Genomic DNA, 19409 nt, shown 5'->3' on the forward strand with positions numbered 1-19409 from the left:
GCAGGCACAGCTATTCTACTTCATTGAATAACAATTAAATACACCTTTTCTGATCATGCCAAAGGCAACAGCAAGAGCTGAATTAGGAAGCCGAAAATGCTAATAATATTGTTTCTGAAGAGCATACACACCATCATCTTCTAGCTGTGCAGTTTCTTGCTTACCTTCTAAGCTTTGCATTCTGTCAGGCTGAAGCGAGTACAACTACACAGTGGTAATAGCAATCTAGCAGTCACTTAGCAATCTAGCTGTACCCACCTGGGAGAGAAGTGTTTCAAGTGAAAAGTTGCTTATTGATCCAAGAGAACTTATTGTGACTCTGCTGTGCACGCAGATAAGGGAGAGCTTTGGCAATGAGATTTATATAGATGATTGATATATAAGCCTGGAAAGGATGTGAACGTGTCATTTAACTCTCCAAAAATAGAGTAATTCAAAATGAAAACCAAAACATTTTTGACACTTCTCCAGCATTTAAAGAAGTTCGTAAGAGCTAAAGTACTCAAGGGACATGAAATTTTGAAGCATGGCACATCTATTATAGTAAGCATCTTCTTGTTTAGTGCACGTGCTTTTATACTGAAGCAAAATACAGGTGTAATTATTAAACTGTATTATTTACTGAGTAAAACAAACATTCTGAAAGATTCTTTTCTAATGTGGTACACAATACAGACAGTACATTTTTCAAGGCAATGTTCAATCCTCGTTTCTGCAAGATCTTGGAATATTCAAGATACTGTATTAGAATACATGCTGTGCATTAAGTACTCCTAAGACAATTTTTCCATTCCACTCAACCCTTCACTAAGTTCTGCTTCTGACAATTTTACTTATGTATCCTCAAACAGTGTCTTTAAGTGCTGTGCAATAGGCTATATGAAAGATGACACATGAGAACTAGAAATATATACTATTTAATAAATTTTATTTTTAAGGTCTAGTTCCAGAAAGTATCTCTGATAGAGTGCAGTTTCTGTACAGTACAGGATGATTGATACAGGGGAAAAAATTGGCCCATTCTTTTAACTATCACTCATATACTGTAAAGAAACTATTAAAAGTATCTTTTTTTACAAGAACCATTTCAAGTTATTACTCTTAAAGGCCACTGAAGTTTGTATGTTTTATTTTGAACTCAACTAGGGGAATTTTATCTTAAAATTAGTATCTTGCCTTTTGAAAATTTTTTAAAAACTTTTTAAAAAATGATCTTAATGCTTGAAACCACTGAGAACTCCCTGAAGAATTGTCGTGGTTTAACCTGGCAGGCAGCCAAATACCACGCAGCCGCTCACGCACTCCCCCCGCTCCCCCAGTGGGACGGGGAGAGAATCGGAAGGGTAAGAGTGAGAAAAACTTGTGGGTTGAGATAAAGACAGTTTAATAGAACAGAAAAAGGGAAAATAATAATGATAATGATAAAATATACAAAATGAGTGATGCACAATGCGGTTGCTCACCACCCGCGCTGACCGATAACCAAGTAGCGATCGGTACTTCCTGGATCACGCCTACCATTCATATACTGAGCATGACATTACATGGTATGGAATACCCCATTAGCCAGCTGGGCTGGCTGTCCTGATTATGTTCCCTCCCATCTTGTGTACCTAGCTCAGTCAGTAGGCACGGGAGCTGTCCTTGGACTAGGAGGGCACTTAGCAACAACTGAAAACATCAGTATGTTATCAACATTCTCCTCCTACTAAATCCAAAACACAGCACTAGGAAGAAATTTAACCCTATCCCAGCCGAAACCAGGACAAGAATATAGCACCTGAATGCTTTAAGAGACCGAAATGACTAAAAACCGCCTGTGAAATAAAGTAACACGGTATTGCATTGGCTTGTACCTTTTACATTCTTGGTATGCTGCCTAATAATAAGAAAGATAACAGAATAATACAGAAGGTCCCAGGCATGAGATAAAGTTGCAGTGACCACAGCCTCTTGAACAGTGCGACTACTTTGGCTCCTACTTGTGTAAGATGGCTAAGGAAGATGATGAGGGAGGACTCCTACTTCCCCTCTCCTTTCTCTTCACCTTAAGACCAGACTCAAAATACAGTCTTCACAGTGGGACTAAGAACCTGAAATCACTGAACTACACTTTCTTTTCATGTTGTCTTCAGTAGATTCTGAACCAGTTGTGTTCAGAGTAAGACAGGTAACTTTCACAGGCAAAAACCACTCCGCTATTTTTGGAACGGAGAATTTTTCCAATAATCTTCTGTCTCCGTAAACACACCATAGAGCTCTTTTAGCGCAGAGAACAGTATCACAAATTACTTCACAACCGTTACCCTCTCACATACGAGAAACCTGCCTAGCACTATTTTACACAACACAGTGTGGATATCCACATTCTACAAGAGAATGATTGCATGTACCATGTTCTTACTTTCTTATTGATTTGCTATCCAAAACACCGATTGTGATTTCAAAAACCTTTGTAATTATTAGTTAAAGTTTATGGGCATTGGCTTTTTTTTTTCTTTTTCTTTTCAGGAGTTGAAGTCCCACACAGTTATACTGTGTCATACGTGCTTCCTTCTTCATTTGATCACAATGATTCTTTTACTGTAAGTCCGATTACACTAATTCAAAGCAATTTATTGCTTAGCTGTATGGATTTCAGCTGCAATTGATGACCAGTAACTTCCAGCTAACTCTCTTTTAAAATCCATTACAGATTTGGTAGGTTTTAAGATTTGGTCTGAGAGAACTAAGAGTGACTGGGGCGTCTGTGCACTGTCACTTAGATGAAAGCAGTTTTCCTCTTCGTAAGTCATATACAAAATTGGACTGCATCCGAGGGGAAACATATGCGTAAAGATCCCTGCACAGCCCTTTTAGAAACAACAACAACAAAAAATATTTTAACTATTCGCTGTGAATTAAATTTATTAAGGTTTTATAAAGGATTGGTTTTTAAGTAAAAAAAAAGAAACTATAAGAGTTAAGGGGATCTAAAGCAGAGATTTTGAGATACTTGGGAACTTCAAGGTGCATCTAACCACTCATCCAGTTAAAAATATTCATTTTCAGATTCCTAAATGCTTTCATAAATGACTCCTGATTTTTTATCCTTAAAACTTAAGTAAAAAAGATGCATCTTTCTATAGAAGAGTCTGCATCTCTATATATAGATATACATCCTAAAATCCTATCCCAACCTGTCTTATTAGCTGTAATGGATGGTAGAAACAGTATACAAGTACAGTACAAAGGTTGCATATTTTGTAAAAAAGGATGTTACTGGGTATCAGAAGGAAAGGCTGCCTGTATGTCATCTGACTGCTGTACTGTGGATCATGTGGAACAAGCCTGGTATCTAACTCTAAATAAAGTACAGTGACCTGACCATAATTTCAGATCGATTTTTTTTTGGGAAGGGAGTCCCCAAATGAAAAATTACAATCCTGAATACTACCTTTCAAATGGTATCTACCATCTGAGGTGTTGGAAGGGTTTTTTGTTTGGGTTTTGGGGTTGGTTTTTTTTGTTTGTTTTAAACAGAGATGCTATTTGGGGTTGGGTTGGGTTTTTTGGTTTTTTGTTTGTTTGTTTGTTTGTTTTTGTTTTTTTTTTTAATAGGAGGGAGCGAAGACTAAATCTTACATTTTCCATAAGCACATAGTGGAGAACATAGCATATGGCTATTTGGGCTAGTGACTATACCTGCGCAAAACAAAACATGCAACTGGAAAGAGCTTAGTGTCATATGGCTGCAAGAGGCAACCATGTCATATCATCTCTTTCAGAAACAGCAAGTTCTACTACAGAGCTGAGGGACCACTATCACAGAATGTCTTGCAGCTCTTAATTTCAGGCATGCTCTTTGGAGACAAACATGTTCTGAAACAGGGAGGGGAGGAGGGGAACAAACCACAAACAAACTTGATTTTTAATTTCTTACATTCTGGGTGAGCTGAGCACTACAGAACTAAGGTATTTAGTTCCTGATATTAGTTTTTGATCTCCAGAAGAAACAGAGTTGGTATGAACCCTTAACTGCTTAAGACTGTATAGTATCAGGAAACCTTATCCACGCTATGTCTTTTACTACCACCAAGGGGAATGCATCCACACCCTGCTCCCCAATCATACTACTTTTCTTTCACAAACGTTTTATTTGACTGATTATGAAGCTGACTAACCTTCCCAAACATTATGCATGTACAAAATATTACAAAAAATGTTAATTCAGCCTTTGCCTTTGTGATAAAATCCCAGAAATTATCAAATATTACCACAATTTTGCAAAGTACAGTAGAACATGTTGGACAATCAGTTTTGGATGCCACTAGCTTTTTTTCCTCTCTCAAATATTCTGTTTCCTTTCCATGATCTCCGTTCTCTTACACTTTTGTAGGATTTACTAGTGTATTTAAAAATCTGGCATATTAATCTGATTACCCTAAAATGTAAATTATTAACATAATCCCTATTAGTGACTGATACTAACATAGATGTATACATCTTAAAGATAGAAAAATATTCAAAATCACTGACAGAAATTCAGCCAATTCTAATTCAGCCACTACTTGATTAAAAAGAACCAGGTCACAGCCATTTTTTTCAAGTTACCCTAAAACTGAAGGGCACTCAAACAAATAACTAGAAAGTGAATGGCACTTGGTTCAGATTTGCAGTCCCAACAAAGCAAGAGACACGAAAAGCAGAAAAAGGCCGCCCCCTTCCCCAAACAGCATTTCAAAATTGGCCTGCTCATCTGGAAGTTGGTCCGTTTCTCTACCTGGACAGATAGAAAGGATAGCAGGACCATTAAAAATATTTAAAAGCACTGCAACATTTATCACTAATGGTATACATCTAATTATTGAAACAATGATGTTAAACAACAACAAAAAAAAGTCAGTGATTTTATTTAGTAGCAGTGTGAGTAGCAGAGGGGAAGTAATCTCTGAAATAGTATCAACCAAATGAATTATAAAAGAGATTTAGAACTTTCCTTTTATTTGAGTACAAATAACGCTAGATCTAATTAAATTACATGTTAAGATCTAATTAAATTACATGTTAAGAGCATCCTTATATCCCTTAATGCCGTACAAATTCACACATTGCCATCTGTCTCTCACATACACTAATTAGTCATACAAGAATGAAAATCTATTTGTAATCATATACTCTGAATTCCAGCTTCTTGAAAGATAAGCTTGCTTTACATGCATAGGGCTTAAGAGTTGGCTAGGTTTGTTGAGAGGGAGAGTGTCTGTGGGAATCAGCTTTGTATACATATATATTCCACTTCATTTTGGTGTTTAAGTTCTGACTTCACATTGTGTCCTACCCCATAAAGTATCTGTAAGGAACTAAAAGCTGTTTTCACAAAGTAAGACGCTGTCTGAAATATAAATGAATAGGCTAAACAATGAAGAAACTTGCTTTGAAGAAAAATAAAATACTTGGCACATTATCTTAGCTGATACACTTAAATTCTTCCCACCACTTCAAAAAGATTCTCTAAAAAACCAAACACAAGTGGGCAATGAGCACATGGTGTATGCACATCTGCCTTTGAACCTCTAAACATTATTTTCTACTTAAAATTGTTTCTTTGTGATTACCTCTGTTAAAAAAGATGCAAAACTTCATTATTCAAACACAACAAGCTAATATTCCTTGCACATTTATGCTACTTCATGTACTACGAATATCGAATCAGACCTCCAAAATTTAAAATCTCAGGTCACTTAAGTTTATTTGCAATATATCACAGCAAGTTCAAGAGTGCATTATTAGTTTCTCAAATAAAGCAGAGCTATTTTCTACTGAAATCCAATAAGCAGAGCTTAGCACCCAAAATGCTGGAATCTTTGTGGTTTCTTTAGGGTCAGTATGACTATATTTAAAATACAGAAATCATGTTATCACCTTCAGAAAATCCAGTTAGCGATTTTGGAGTCAAAAGTCATTTGGTTGGTAATTACTAATGATGGCAATACCTGTTCATTAATCAGACTGCAGTAAAAAGTCAATTTATCTTTTAGGAGTCTATCGTCCCACCAGATTAAAAAAATGGCTTGAAGTCTCATATTGAGATCCTTACTGTTGATACATATTAGCTGGGGGTGTGGTCCTCCTCACACCTTACATACATAATGTCACTCAAAGAAGTTGAGGATCAAAACTAAACACATTTTGAAATATACAAGATTATCTCAACATATTTTTAAATCAAATCAGCTAAATTAAGACACATCTTCAGATATGTGGCTTATCTACCTACAGTGCATAGGGGAATGAAGAAGAGAAATCCCCAAAATAGAGCTGAGAAAAAGTATTTTGGAATCCTTTCTGACAATTGAGCTGCTCCTGGGAAAACTGAACAAAATAGTCTGATACGCTGCCTACCTTTCTTATATTTCGTAGAATTTCAGTCATGGTAGTTCAATAACAAAATTTATAATATCTTCAACTTTCCTACCTTTGAATATGCTTTAGATATATCTGGATCTCAGGGAAAGAAAAGTCATGTAAGAAAAGACAACAAGAAATATCTATGTCTGAGCTGTGTTTATTTAGCTTTCCCCTTTTAGCTATAGGGAGTGTAAACACACCTTTGCCTGTCCACATGTACATTTATATATACACCTCTGTGAGGTTATATTATTATATAAGATAAATATATAAAAAACAAGCCACCATGACTGAAATATCTGATACACACAGCAGTGACTGTTTTAATAGCACCATGGTTTTGTACCCTGTAGTATTTCTATTTGCATATTAATGAAGTTGAAGGTCAGATGCCACTAATTACAACCTATCCACTCTGTCCAACATACCACTACAAAATACTCATGAGTGGACCTCTTAATGCCATTATGCAAATGATATTTAAGTACAAAAATAAATTCAAAATAGTGGCATCTAAAGCAGCATAGTAGCAGGAGGTAAATTAATATTAATAAATCTATTCAAGAAATTTAAATTAAAAGTTATTATTCAACACTAGATTATTCACTGCTAAATAATATGTTAAAAAAACTTTTTTTTTTTTCCCCCTGGTGTTAGTTACAACAGAATAAAATTTCCAGTAGCTTGCTAAAATATATTAACCAACATTTCTGGAAGGATTCCAGCATGGGTCTGATTGAGAGTGTATTGAAGTAAATATTAAGTAACTATCCATATCAGTAGAAAAGTAAAGAACTGATTCTCAAATAATTTGAAAATATATTGAATTGATGTAAAAACCACACAAACAAACCACCCACCGCACCCCCCCCCCCCGAAAAAAACCCACAACCCCCCCAAAACAAAAAAAAACCCAAAAAACCACAACCCCCCCAAAACAAAAAAACCACAATGTCTCATAGTATAAGTTTGGTACTAGAGAAGATACATAATATGCCTTCTACAATTCATGGCTAAGTAAATAGTTGCTTACCACTGTAAATTGTTAAGTGTGTTTCACATGTAACTCCATGGCATAAAACAATGTGATTAGTTCTTTGGTGTAGAGTGCTAAAAGAAATTGACCATTTATTCTAACACCTTTTTTCTATATAAAATGAGAGCGTAACAACTACATAACTTAAAAAGGAAGACGCCATATGAAAAATACGCCTGGAAATAAGCATTGAATTCAGACAATTCAGCATTTATAGACACTTGCTGAAAAGGAGAAAGTAGAGAATAAAATTATTTTGTCTATTGTGGGAGAGCAAAGACTAATAAAAGACTTCCAAAGTCAAAGCTATCAGGTGGAAGAACACCTGAAGTTGTGAAAGAGGTTTACACTGTGAAGAATGTGATGAAGGTGCAAGGAAGACAACACGCCAACATTTCCAAGATGACATAACAGATTTAGTCCGTAGCAAAAACCCCAAAAGGAATTATGGTGATATGCAGGATAGCAGAATAGGAAAGGGTGGACTGTGTCTATGCTATTGGTTTTAATCACACAGGAAGAGGAAAATTAGTTATATCTGAGAACTGGAAAAGAACAGAGAAGCATAAGAGAGGCTAAGGAGATCATGGAAGGAGAAAACACTGGTATTGCAAAGTAGTAATCAGATAAAACACTCAGGGACAAGTTTGAAGGTAACTGAGTTAAAAAAAATAGATTGCCAGAAGAAAAACAAGTGTGATATTATATAGTAATGCAAGGAATCAGGCCGTGGGAAGAGTAAGAGTGAGAAAAACTCGTGGGTTGTGATAAAGAGAGTTCAACAGAACAGAAAAGGGAAAATAATAATAATAATAATGATGATGATGATAGATCTCCTTCTATGACCAGGTGACCCGCCTAGTGGATGAGGGAAAGGCAGTGGATGTGGTCTGCCTGGGCTTCAGTAAAGCCTTTGACACTGTCTCCCACAGCATTCTCCTAGAGAAGCCGGCAGCTCACGGCTTAGACAGGTGCACTCTTCGCTGGGTAAAAAACTGGCTGGACGGCCGAGCCCAAAGAGTTGTGGTGAATGGAGTTAAATCCAGTTGGTGGCCGGTCACGAGCGATGTTCCCCAGGGCTCAGTATTGCAGCCAGTCCTGTTCAATATCTTTATCAACAATCTGGATGAGGGGATCGAGTGCTCCCTCAGTCAGTTTGCAGGCAACACCAAGTTGGGCGGGAGTGTGGATCTGCTCGAGGGTAGGAAGGCTCTGCAGAGGGACCTGGACAGGCTGGATCCATGGGCTGAGGCCGATTGTATGAGGTTCAACAAGGCCAAGTGCCGGCTCCTGCACTTTGGCCACAACAACCCCATGCAATGCTACAGGCTTGGGGAAGAGTGGCTGGAAAGCTGCCCAGAGGAAAAGGACCTGGGGGTGCTGATTGACAGCCGGCTGAGTATGAGCCGGCAGTGTGCCCAGGTGGCCAAGAAGGCCAATGGCATCCTGGCCTGTATCAGAAATAGTGTGGCCAGCAGGAGCAGGGAGGTGATCGTGCCTCTGTACTCAGCACTGGTGAGGCCGCACCTTGAATACTGTGTTCAGTTTTGGGCCCCTCACTACAAGAAAGACATTGAGGTGCTGGAGTGTGTCCAGAGAAGGGCAACGAAGCTGATGAAGGGCCTGGAGCACAAGCCTTATGAGGAGCAGCTGAGGGAACTGGGGTTGTTTAGTCTGGAGAAGAGGAGGTTGAGGGGAGACCTCATTGCGCTCTACAACTACCTGAAAGGAGGCTGTAGCGAGGTGGGTGTTGGTCTCTTCTGCCAAGTAACTAGCGATAGGACGAGAGGAAATGGCCTTAAGTTGCGCCAAGGGAGAGTTAGGCTGGACATCAGGAGAAATTTCTTTACTGAAAGAGTGGTCAGGCCTTGGAACAGGCTGCCCAGGGAGGTGGTTGAGTCACCATCCCTGGAGGTATTTAAAAGACATGTAGATGAGGCGCTTAGGGACATGGTGTAGTGGGCATGGTGGTGTTGGGTTGACGGTTGGACTTGATGATCTTAGAGGTCTTTTCCAACCTTAATGATTCTATGAATATACAAAATGAGTGATGCACAATGCAATTGCTCACCACCTGCGCTGACCGATAACCAAGTAGCGATAGCTTCTTCCGGGATCATGCCTACCATTCATATACTGAACATGACGTCACGTGGTATGGAATACCTTGTTGGCCAGCTGGGCCAGCTGTCCTGGCTATGCTCCCTCCCAGCCTCCTCCAGAGCATGGAAGCTGAATGTCCTTGACTAGCCCTGCTAGCCAGGGTACTTAGCAACAACTAAAACCATCAATCTGTTATCAATATTCTTCTCATACTAAATCCAGAACACAGCACTAGGAAGAGATTTAACTCTATCCCAGCCGAAACCAGGACAGATGCTTATAAATAAAGGTTCAGCTTTAAAATTATAAAACTTCTCTGCAGAGCTGAAATCAAGTGGCATGACAGGAAGAGACCTATAGACTGAATGGGGTCGGGGGAACATCACCACAGTTTGAATTCGCAGGATATCCAACTATTTTTAACATTAGTGTTAAAACAAGGGTAAAGGCAAGTCCTACAGGAAAAGTTCGAGACAATACAAGAATGCTATCAGCATCTTGATATATATCAAGAAACATAATCAGTATTTCTTGGGGATAAATTTCTCCCAGAGTAGAAATCTGTCACAGTATTATCCAAAATTTGGAAGGACACACAGTGCCATGTAAATCTTTGTTTCTGAAAGCAAGAAACAAAGCAGATCCTTTTAAAGTATCCTTCAGATGATGGTGAAATAATGAATCATGTTCTCTGGATACTGAATTCTGTAATATTTACCTAAGCAGTCCTTCACCTCTTTCTCAAAGTACTTTATTAATAAGAAAAATTCTCTTTAAAATTTCATCTTGAAACTCGATTTCTCTATACATTATTTTAGGCTTTCCTTTTGTCTTTCATCTTCATTGAATGTAAGTCAATTGGACAGGTGCACTTAATGTAACTCCCCTCTATAATATTTAATAAAAAAAAAGAAAAAATGTCACTGGTATTTTCTCAGTTTTTGTTTTCATAAGGTTATGGTACTAAAAAAACTTCAATAGTCGTTATTTTGTTATCAGACTAACAGAATAAAGTAGAAAAAGTGTTTAAGAAATATATATCAACATTTTAGGACTGATAATTTGGGGGATTTAAAATAATGAGCAAAAATAAAAGCACAAAGTCATAAAAGATGAGAATGAGTAGTATGTTTTTAATGAAGACGACTATAATAATCTTCTGGTTTTCATCTAATTCCATCTGGTTTCAATCTTAGAGGGTTTTCACAGTAGTAATACATTAGATTGTGTATCATGGTTATAAAGAAATCTGTCAAAGAAAAGATTTCCCCTCATGGTGTAAGATAATAATAAAACACTAGTACTATTACATCTGTAAATATTAAAATCAGTCATAATTAATAATTTTAACATTTGTTCCTCTATTGTAAATTGCCATCTGTCACTTAATAAGCATCAAAGGCAAACCTTTTAAGGAGCTGAGTGAAAGACTTTCATTTCCAAAATCATTTAGTAGTGTATTATACCTTCACGCACTCCTTTTTAGGTATTTGGTTTGGTTTACCAAAGACCATAACGCTAGCCAAGCTACTTTGAAATCTTCCCTGCAGCATTTACTTGTATTTACATTTACTTGTACTAAGATGAACAACTCTAAAATGTTAACAAGGTTTATCTTTTCTGGAAGAACAGATTAACATAAACAAAAGTCACCTTTGCTACATAAAGCCAGAGTCTCTTAAACCTTCCATATCGACTGCATAATGATGTCTTGAATTCCTTCAGCTGTTTTCCCCATATTTTTATACAATCTTTCTACCTCTTAGTCCTATAACCACAGCACAATCATAAGGCTGCTTTTACTCTGAAAGCCTTCAGGAAGGAAAATTTTGCCAATATCTGTAGCTATTCCTGTGGCATATGATGGATGGTCATATCCAATTACTTAAAGATTTCCTTTTTTTATAACCTCTGGAGTTCTATTCTAGAACCATCAGTGTGCCTGAACATATTCAAAACATTTTTTGATTCTTATGACGGGACAGAGAAATCCTTTGATGACATACTGTGTCTTGAAGTACCTCTTAGTGTTTACAATTCTGCATGAAACTGTCTTAATGTAGTACTGGTCTAATTTTAAAAGACTAATTCAAGCTTCTTTTAAAGTGCTCATAAAATATTCTGATCTTCCAAAATTACATTATTTAACTGAAACACTTTTCTCACTAGTAGCTTTATTACATTTTAATTTGCTCATTGTTTGGAGGGTATTGACATGTTTCTAAGAAGCACTGATGGTATGTAGAAAAAAAATCAAAATAAAGAAAGAAATTATTTTAGTATGAATTCCTTTAATATAGCTTCATACTACAGTTTTCATTTGATATACTTTTTTATGGTGGTTTTTCTTTTTTTTTTTCCCCTCCATCTTTGCATGCCATGTAAAGTTCAAGTTTGCACATATAGTATTAAAGGCTTTAGGAGAGTTCCAATTATGCCATTCAGTGACATTTTAAAAGGTATTCTAAGTACTTTTCAAATAGTAAGCCACCCTCACATGACTTAATATTTTTGTCTTTATCAAAGCAAATTATAGCCATTACACAAGATGTTCTGGTCTCTGGAACATTTTAAAAATGAACTTGACCTAAACTTCTAGAAGCTTTGGTCTTCATTTAGGTTACAACTAGAAGGAGTTTGACATCTGAGAAATTATATAAATCATCCAGATGTATTAGCCAATAATATGATACTTCTATTAGGACATCAAAATATTCAGTTTGTCCCTTCCAAGTATTCCCTCACTGACACGAAGGAAAGCACACCAGGTCCCTCCTGACTGCAGAAGCAAGGCAGACCTAAGTATATCTGTGTATTTGGAACTACAAATATACTGTCCTAACCCAAACTCTAATGAGCACAGAGCTACTTAACAGGTACACACCCAGCTGTGTGTCCTGCTTCATCTTTTATTTCCTTTTTTGCCAGCCAAGTACCTCCACTTTACCACCTTCATGCCTTTCAAAAAAAAAAAAAAGAAAAAAGAAAAAATCATACTGTCTTGTTAGTGCCACAAGCCAGTGTAGCCTACCTGCACACATACTGCAGAAATTCTTCAGTAATTCCTCATAAGTGAGTGGGTTTTAGTACAGCTTTTTTTGTTTGTTTAATAACTTATTTCCACTGTATACAAAATAGAAAAATAAAAAGGTCTAGTAGGAAATAGGAAGTAGCTGAAACCTTGAAGTGTAAGCATGCTGGTGTTAGAAAGCAAAGTTGCTGTACTGAAGCATAATGAATACCCAAGGCAATAAATAGCTTAATACGTAACAAGAAAGAACTAGAATATGCACTTTATAGAACTAATCCACTGACATGTGATTCATTAATTATCTCCATTTGATCCTTTCATACACTATAATTGACTGCAGACGGAATGTCATAGAAAGGCACACAGAAAAGTAAGAAGTTATACTTGAGACTTGGTTATGCTAGCTTAACTGTCTGCTAACACTAACAATGTTATTTTTAAGAGCATACAGGTATATACACAATCTCCGTTTATCTCAGTAATTTTGACAACTCACACTATTATTCCAAAGCACGGTTGAAGTAATTCAAAATAAATTTCTACGCATCAGCTGGAGGCAGTCTGAACAGAGTGATTTCAGAAAGCTTAGTAAGTACTTTTATTTTGTGGTAATAAGTAGAAGCGTAGGCCTTGGGGGCTCAGTGCTAAAAAAAGGAAGAAAAAAATTTCTTTGTATATACAGGAACATTTTCAGTGATCATAGTGATGGCCTAAAGCGAGTAACACTTTGCAAAGGTCTCATGATATAACAATATCAAAGATATTGATTACATGAGCTGCAAGAGCACTAAAGGACCAAGTTCCCTTGAGGAACGTACAAAGGATACTATAATTACCTGTCACTGAATCAGCTTTGTTACTATTTTCCTTTTCATTTGAAATTGAAATTATTTATATAACATTTAAGATAGTTACTCTCTAAAACAAGGCTAAAAAGCAGCACTCACAGCTCTAAACATCTTTCAATGTCATGCAACAACCAACTGCAAATTGGCACTAAAAGCTAAAAACACAGCTAAAAAGTAATCTTTTTATTTAGCTTGTAAAGTTAAAAGTTTATTTAACTTTACACTTTCTGATCGAAGACAATCTTGTTTATTCTATAAGGTGGATACCATATGAAGTACAAAATGATTGAAAAAAGGTGAAGATATGTACTAAATATAAGTAGGTACGCTGGAATAAGGGAGGCACGACTACTGGAAATTTCAATAAACAGCTTTTGTTAAGTAACTTGCATTAGGGTTTTTCTTTTTTATGGTATGGTTATGTATTTTTTAGGAGTAATGTAGAAGTTGCTTTGTCCAGTTCTTAAACAGAAAAAATCAGCTGTTGCCGTAGCTCAGAGTAAGTTGCATATCACATTATATACATGCTTCCTTGTATTAAATTGCCATATTTAGGTAATGATGTTACCTCATTATCAAAAACAGGACTTTCTTATACAGGATAATGAACTATGGTAATTAGACAATATTTTTCATTAATTCTATTTCATAGTTTGTGATATTGCTGAAATAATAGATGGTACTCTCAGTTGTTACAGCCTATAATTATATCTTTCATCCAATGCCAAAGATCAGACTAAAAATTTTGCAGTTTAAGACCATAAACATTTTTGACATCCCAATTCATGACCAGGATTATACTCTTCCTTTTTAGTTATCAATTAATAAAAGATAAAATCTCTTCTTCCTCACTCAGATGAGCAACTTACCAGCAAGTGAACAGATAGCAGTGTTTCTTAACATAGTTTGGCTTAATTACAATGAGGTATATGAGATGTTGCTCAAATACTGTTATATACTATGAACTTTTATCTCAGCTGTCAGATCAAGAAGTTGCTTGCAGTATAGGTTCTTCATTAGATTTTTATTGCAAAATTTAAATCATTGCCCTTTGCATTTAAAATTGAGCAGATGAATAAAGGGATTTCCACACCAATTTTCTTTTAATGAATTGCAGAGGTTGGTCCTATTTCTTTAAACTTAATTAACCATACTGACTGAAGACTGAAGTTCATAGAGGCTCCACACTTTCAACAGGCACTGAGGACAATGTGAGCATAGAGTTCTCAAAATCCTGAAAAGCCATAGCTGAAACAGATGTTCTTGCTACTCATCTTGAAAGTTATAAATGCAAGAAAAGAGTAATGTTTCTTGTTGTTTTCTCAGCAAGCTGACAATAATCAGTGCTAATATACTGTGGGTCATAACATAATGCACACAGATTCTGCCTTTTTTTTTTTTTAATGTTAAGAAATTAGATGGCCCCGTCATCTGAGTAAATAAAATATTATTTATATGGGTGATTCACTACTAAAAGTTTTGTTTAAGCCCAGGAGGTAGGTACTGTTTTTGTGTTCTGAAGGTGAAATGCTTCTGTGTTATGTAATAAGACTTCATAGCACCAAAAAGAAAATGTATTTGAAACAAAAAAATTACTTTATATTGCATGCGACTGTATAGGGGAGTAAGGGGAAATCCAATCTCAAGACAATTTTCTGAAACCAGAAAGAAAACAATGCAATTGCTAAGAAAGCAATCAGACACTTTTTTTATGCTACCTGTCTTGATTTTTAATAGAGATAGCTCTATCTCTCAAGACACAGTTTGATACCGAATATAATTTATTTTTTTCTGAGTACAAAGAACTTCAAATCGTTTCTTTTAGAATGTATTAAAAAAAAAAAAAGAAAGAAAAAAGTCATTTATTTAAGATATGCAAGGAAGAAAAAACCCACATGTATTGAAATTGTGAAATCTATTTTCTTGCTTCTCTGCATACAAAATGGACGGTACTAATACATCTAAGGAATCTGTATTCATAATTATTCCTCATGTTTTAGTAATCCTTTCATCTACCGGGAAGTATAGAAAAACTCTCTTTTTTTTTTTTCCCCCACATCCTCCTTTGAAGATAACTATTAAATCTAAAGATATTTTATATTTTTTTCCTACCCCATTAACATGAAAGCTAAAATTACTTGAAATCATGGGTCATGTTGAAAAGCATTAGGAAGTCAAGAAAATGTGACTCTGATATTGTTTCACGCTAATGCCTATCTTATGTTACTGTATAAGCTACTGGCATTTCTGGAGAATATTCAATTTACAGAAGCCTGAATTCTATTTTTATCTATGACCTTAAGAAAAGAATGACCTGTAACCATTTTAGTTTCTGAAGAATCATTTAAAAGACTGTTGAATTTTCCTTTCATTTCCATAAAATACATTTTGTCTTTTGAGTCTTAATTGCTTTGTTAATACCATACATTATTATCTGAAATAGTAAACAACCTGGAAGTAATGTTAGGTGTTTATTCCTGAGAGGCATTTTCATCAGTAGACTGAATGTAATACATCTTTTCACTTCAGAAAGCTGACATACCTTAATGCTTTATCATATGACACTCACAAAAATGTAATAAGTAAAAAACAAAATTTTTAAAAATCATGCTTAAAAGGAATAAAACTTTACTTACTGACACTCTAAATCTGGTTCATCTGAATAGATTATTAACTGCTAAATATGTGTTTTTCTACTCAAACAGATAATTTTACATGCTGTATATTTTTCAAAATATTTTAATTACAAAATTACAATTTTAAAATGCCTCAGTATCATGATCTTGCATGAAGTCTCTGCATGAGGCCATCAGAGTCCAGTTTTTGATTCCAGCTCATGTGTGATATTCAACAAGATATTTATTAACTGAAAACTAAAGATTCACATCCATTCCTCTTTTTTGCATGTACGATTTCGTCCCTCCCAGTCCGTTGTTCATGGACATGAAAGTATATCAGAAAAACAGAAAAGCACATGTTGTAGCTGTGCTGCAGGAAACAATACGATTATATAGACATCTGCATGCAGGGAAAGAAGAATTTAACTCTATTACCAAGATAAAGTAAAGCATGTATCGACTCTTCTGTAAAGTACCATTCTTCTTCGGGGGGGGTGGGGGTGGGGGGTGGGGGGGGTGGGGTGTCGCGAAATCCACTTAATAAAAGGGAGTTATATGTGTGAATAGAAACAGCCTTTAACAGAATGAGGCACTGGTTACCTTTGTTACTTACTGTGGTAACTGATCCAGGACTAAGTAGTTCTGCCTTAAGTACACAGAAATGTTTTCTACTAGATCTCCTCAGCCTAAGTTTGAAAACTACTGGACTTCAGTATAATTCTTCAAATCTACTGTTTTTCAAATGTAATATACCATTACTGTATCCCTCAATGGAAGACCACAAACAGTACTTGTTAGTTATTGCCTTACCTAAAGTAAAATGTAAATACTTTTTCCTTTCTTCTTGTGGATCTTACTCAACGATTCAAGAAGGAAACTCTCAGTGCACTAGTTGAATATGGCCAATACCACCCTACAATTTGGTGAAACAATGCAATAGGTCCAGCATTATTTTTCTGGATGGCCAATAATATCTTTAGAAGCAGAATTTTTTGTCAGTTTTGTTTGCTTGTTCTTCCTTCTCTCTCAAAGTGAATTCTGTTTACATATATCTTAAAAACAGAAATATAACACTGCGTTATAGCTTGAATAATTTTCTGGTTTTCTCTCCTATGTCTCCTACTACTATTTAATGAAACAAAAAAAATTTCAGTGGAATCTGTTAATAACTTACTTGCTCTAAATATATATCATTATGTAACTTGAAAGTACTTTGAAAGCCAGGTAAAATATTTACATATTTTTGTTGGGTTTCCCAGGCATTTTATCTCTTTATCTTGATTTACTTTCTTGCATAGTCCATTAGCCATATATTTTGTCAACTCAAAAAAATACATTAGGGGATAAATAAATAATGCATAGAAAACGCTATTAGTGGATCAATATATTCTGTGAGATTTTAGTCAAATATCTCAGTAAATTGAAACTGAACAAAAAATTCTGGCAAATAGATTTATAATTCATTTATGCTGTATTTCTAATTTAATACTGATGATATAAGTCATTGTTCTATGTATATGACTTAGAATTACCCCTTAGCACCTGAAAACCTTTATAAAGAAATGTTATTTTTTTGTGATAACGGTTGAGGTCCTGCACTTCTCACATGTTTTTACAGAATGAAAAATATTGATTCTTTCCCCAAAAATTTTCATTTCGCCCTCCCACCCCTCCAAATGTTATTCTCTAAAAGGATAATAATCCTGTAGACACTAATTATACAGAAATTAATGCTAGTATTTTGGCATTGACTAGATAGGAAATCGTGCAGCATCAGATATTTTCAAACATGATTTATAAGGAAAATAAAAGTACTGTAAGTGTCAAAAAGGAAAATTAGCTATCTCATGGATCAGTGTGTATACCATACTTTACTTCCAGCATATTGTTCAAACACTTCTTTGAATACAGAATAATGATTTTCTTCATAGTGTGTAAACTTCTGAGCTTGTTACAGAATAAGACCATAGCAAGGATACCTTCATAAATCCATTAGAACACTGGGAATGTTTTAACATGTTTTCAATATTTCATGGCAGATGATAGACCACAATGTTCAGGGTTCTTAAGGAACTATTTTATTCATTCTTTTCAGAGGTATTAGTGATGAAGAGGCACAAGTACACATCTAAAAGCAGGTAACAATCCCCAAAACCTAAATAACTTGTCAAAATCTGATGTATAATTTGTGTTTCACATGTTTATAGCCGACGCCTCTACTTCCTTCAAACTGCACCAGTGCCACTGTTTCATTCTGCCTTTCTGTGGCAATTTTTGGGGAGCTTGATTTGGGTATTTTGGTGGAATACTGCACAATATAGACTGGAGGCTATCATTTGTTTTCACAGAAAAGAGCAGTGGCCCAGCTGTGCTCCCAAAAATCCTATTCAGGAGGAAAAGGACTAAGTCCCTGACTTAGCAAAGTTCTAACAAGAAATTAATATGAAAACACAGGCAGTCACAATTAATAAATTAGCATGTGTGAGGAGTATAATAGCCCTACTAAGTAACGGAGCCACTATATTTAATGACTATCAATTAAACAAATGGAGCCAAAAGCATAAACAGGTATTTGCTCTTTCGGTGATGGACCACATAGTGTGCACATACTGATGAGACTCGTTTCTTTTATACTAGACTGGCAATTTTAAACAGGGGTACATGGGTTAGCAAAGATGCAGTGAAAGTAGCAAATTACTTCCGAGGCAAATGCAAGAAGCACTTAACTTCTGATCTCAAGGTAATTAAATTTATTAGAAACGTGGACTTGAAGCCTTCTGAAGCCTACTGTAACCCAGTAAAGACCTTCCAATCAGTGCAAGTCAGGCATCCTCATGTCTTCAGATGTCAGGGTCAATGCTACACTCAGCATTTGTTCTTGCTGCGTATTATTTTATAAATAATATATGCAAGTCTAATTCTGCTCAGACTATGTCAGACAAAGCTATTTGACATTGCTTGTTTTCTAGAAAAGGGATTACTGCTTTTTGTCAGTAAAATAAAGCTCTGTGGGAAATCTATTTTTCCTGGTCAAGAAAAGACTGTAGTGGATACCAAGTGAAGGAGAGCACTCTAAGTACAAAAGAAAAGTAGAAATTATGCAGGCAGTATGACTGGAGAAGAATGGGGGAGAAGTGCAAAGCGAGATTATAATACATGTGCAAAAAAGAGCTGACACACATCACTGGTGACGTAAAAAACTAATCGCCAGCATCTACTATCACATGCTAAGGTTCACAAAGCTGGAATCTACTCATTTCAATGCTTACTGTCATGCTCACTGTCCATTCAACTAGGGAGCTAGTAGACTCTCAGATCTAGAAGTGAAGGTCAAGTCTTGCAGTTTTAACAAATTGTATAGGCAGATATTTGATTTACTCTCC

This window comes from Calonectris borealis, chromosome 12 (assembly GCF_964195595.1).
Source record: "Calonectris borealis chromosome 12, bCalBor7.hap1.2, whole genome shotgun sequence".
NCBI classification, from domain to species: domain Eukaryota; kingdom Metazoa; phylum Chordata; class Aves; order Procellariiformes; family Procellariidae; genus Calonectris; species Calonectris borealis.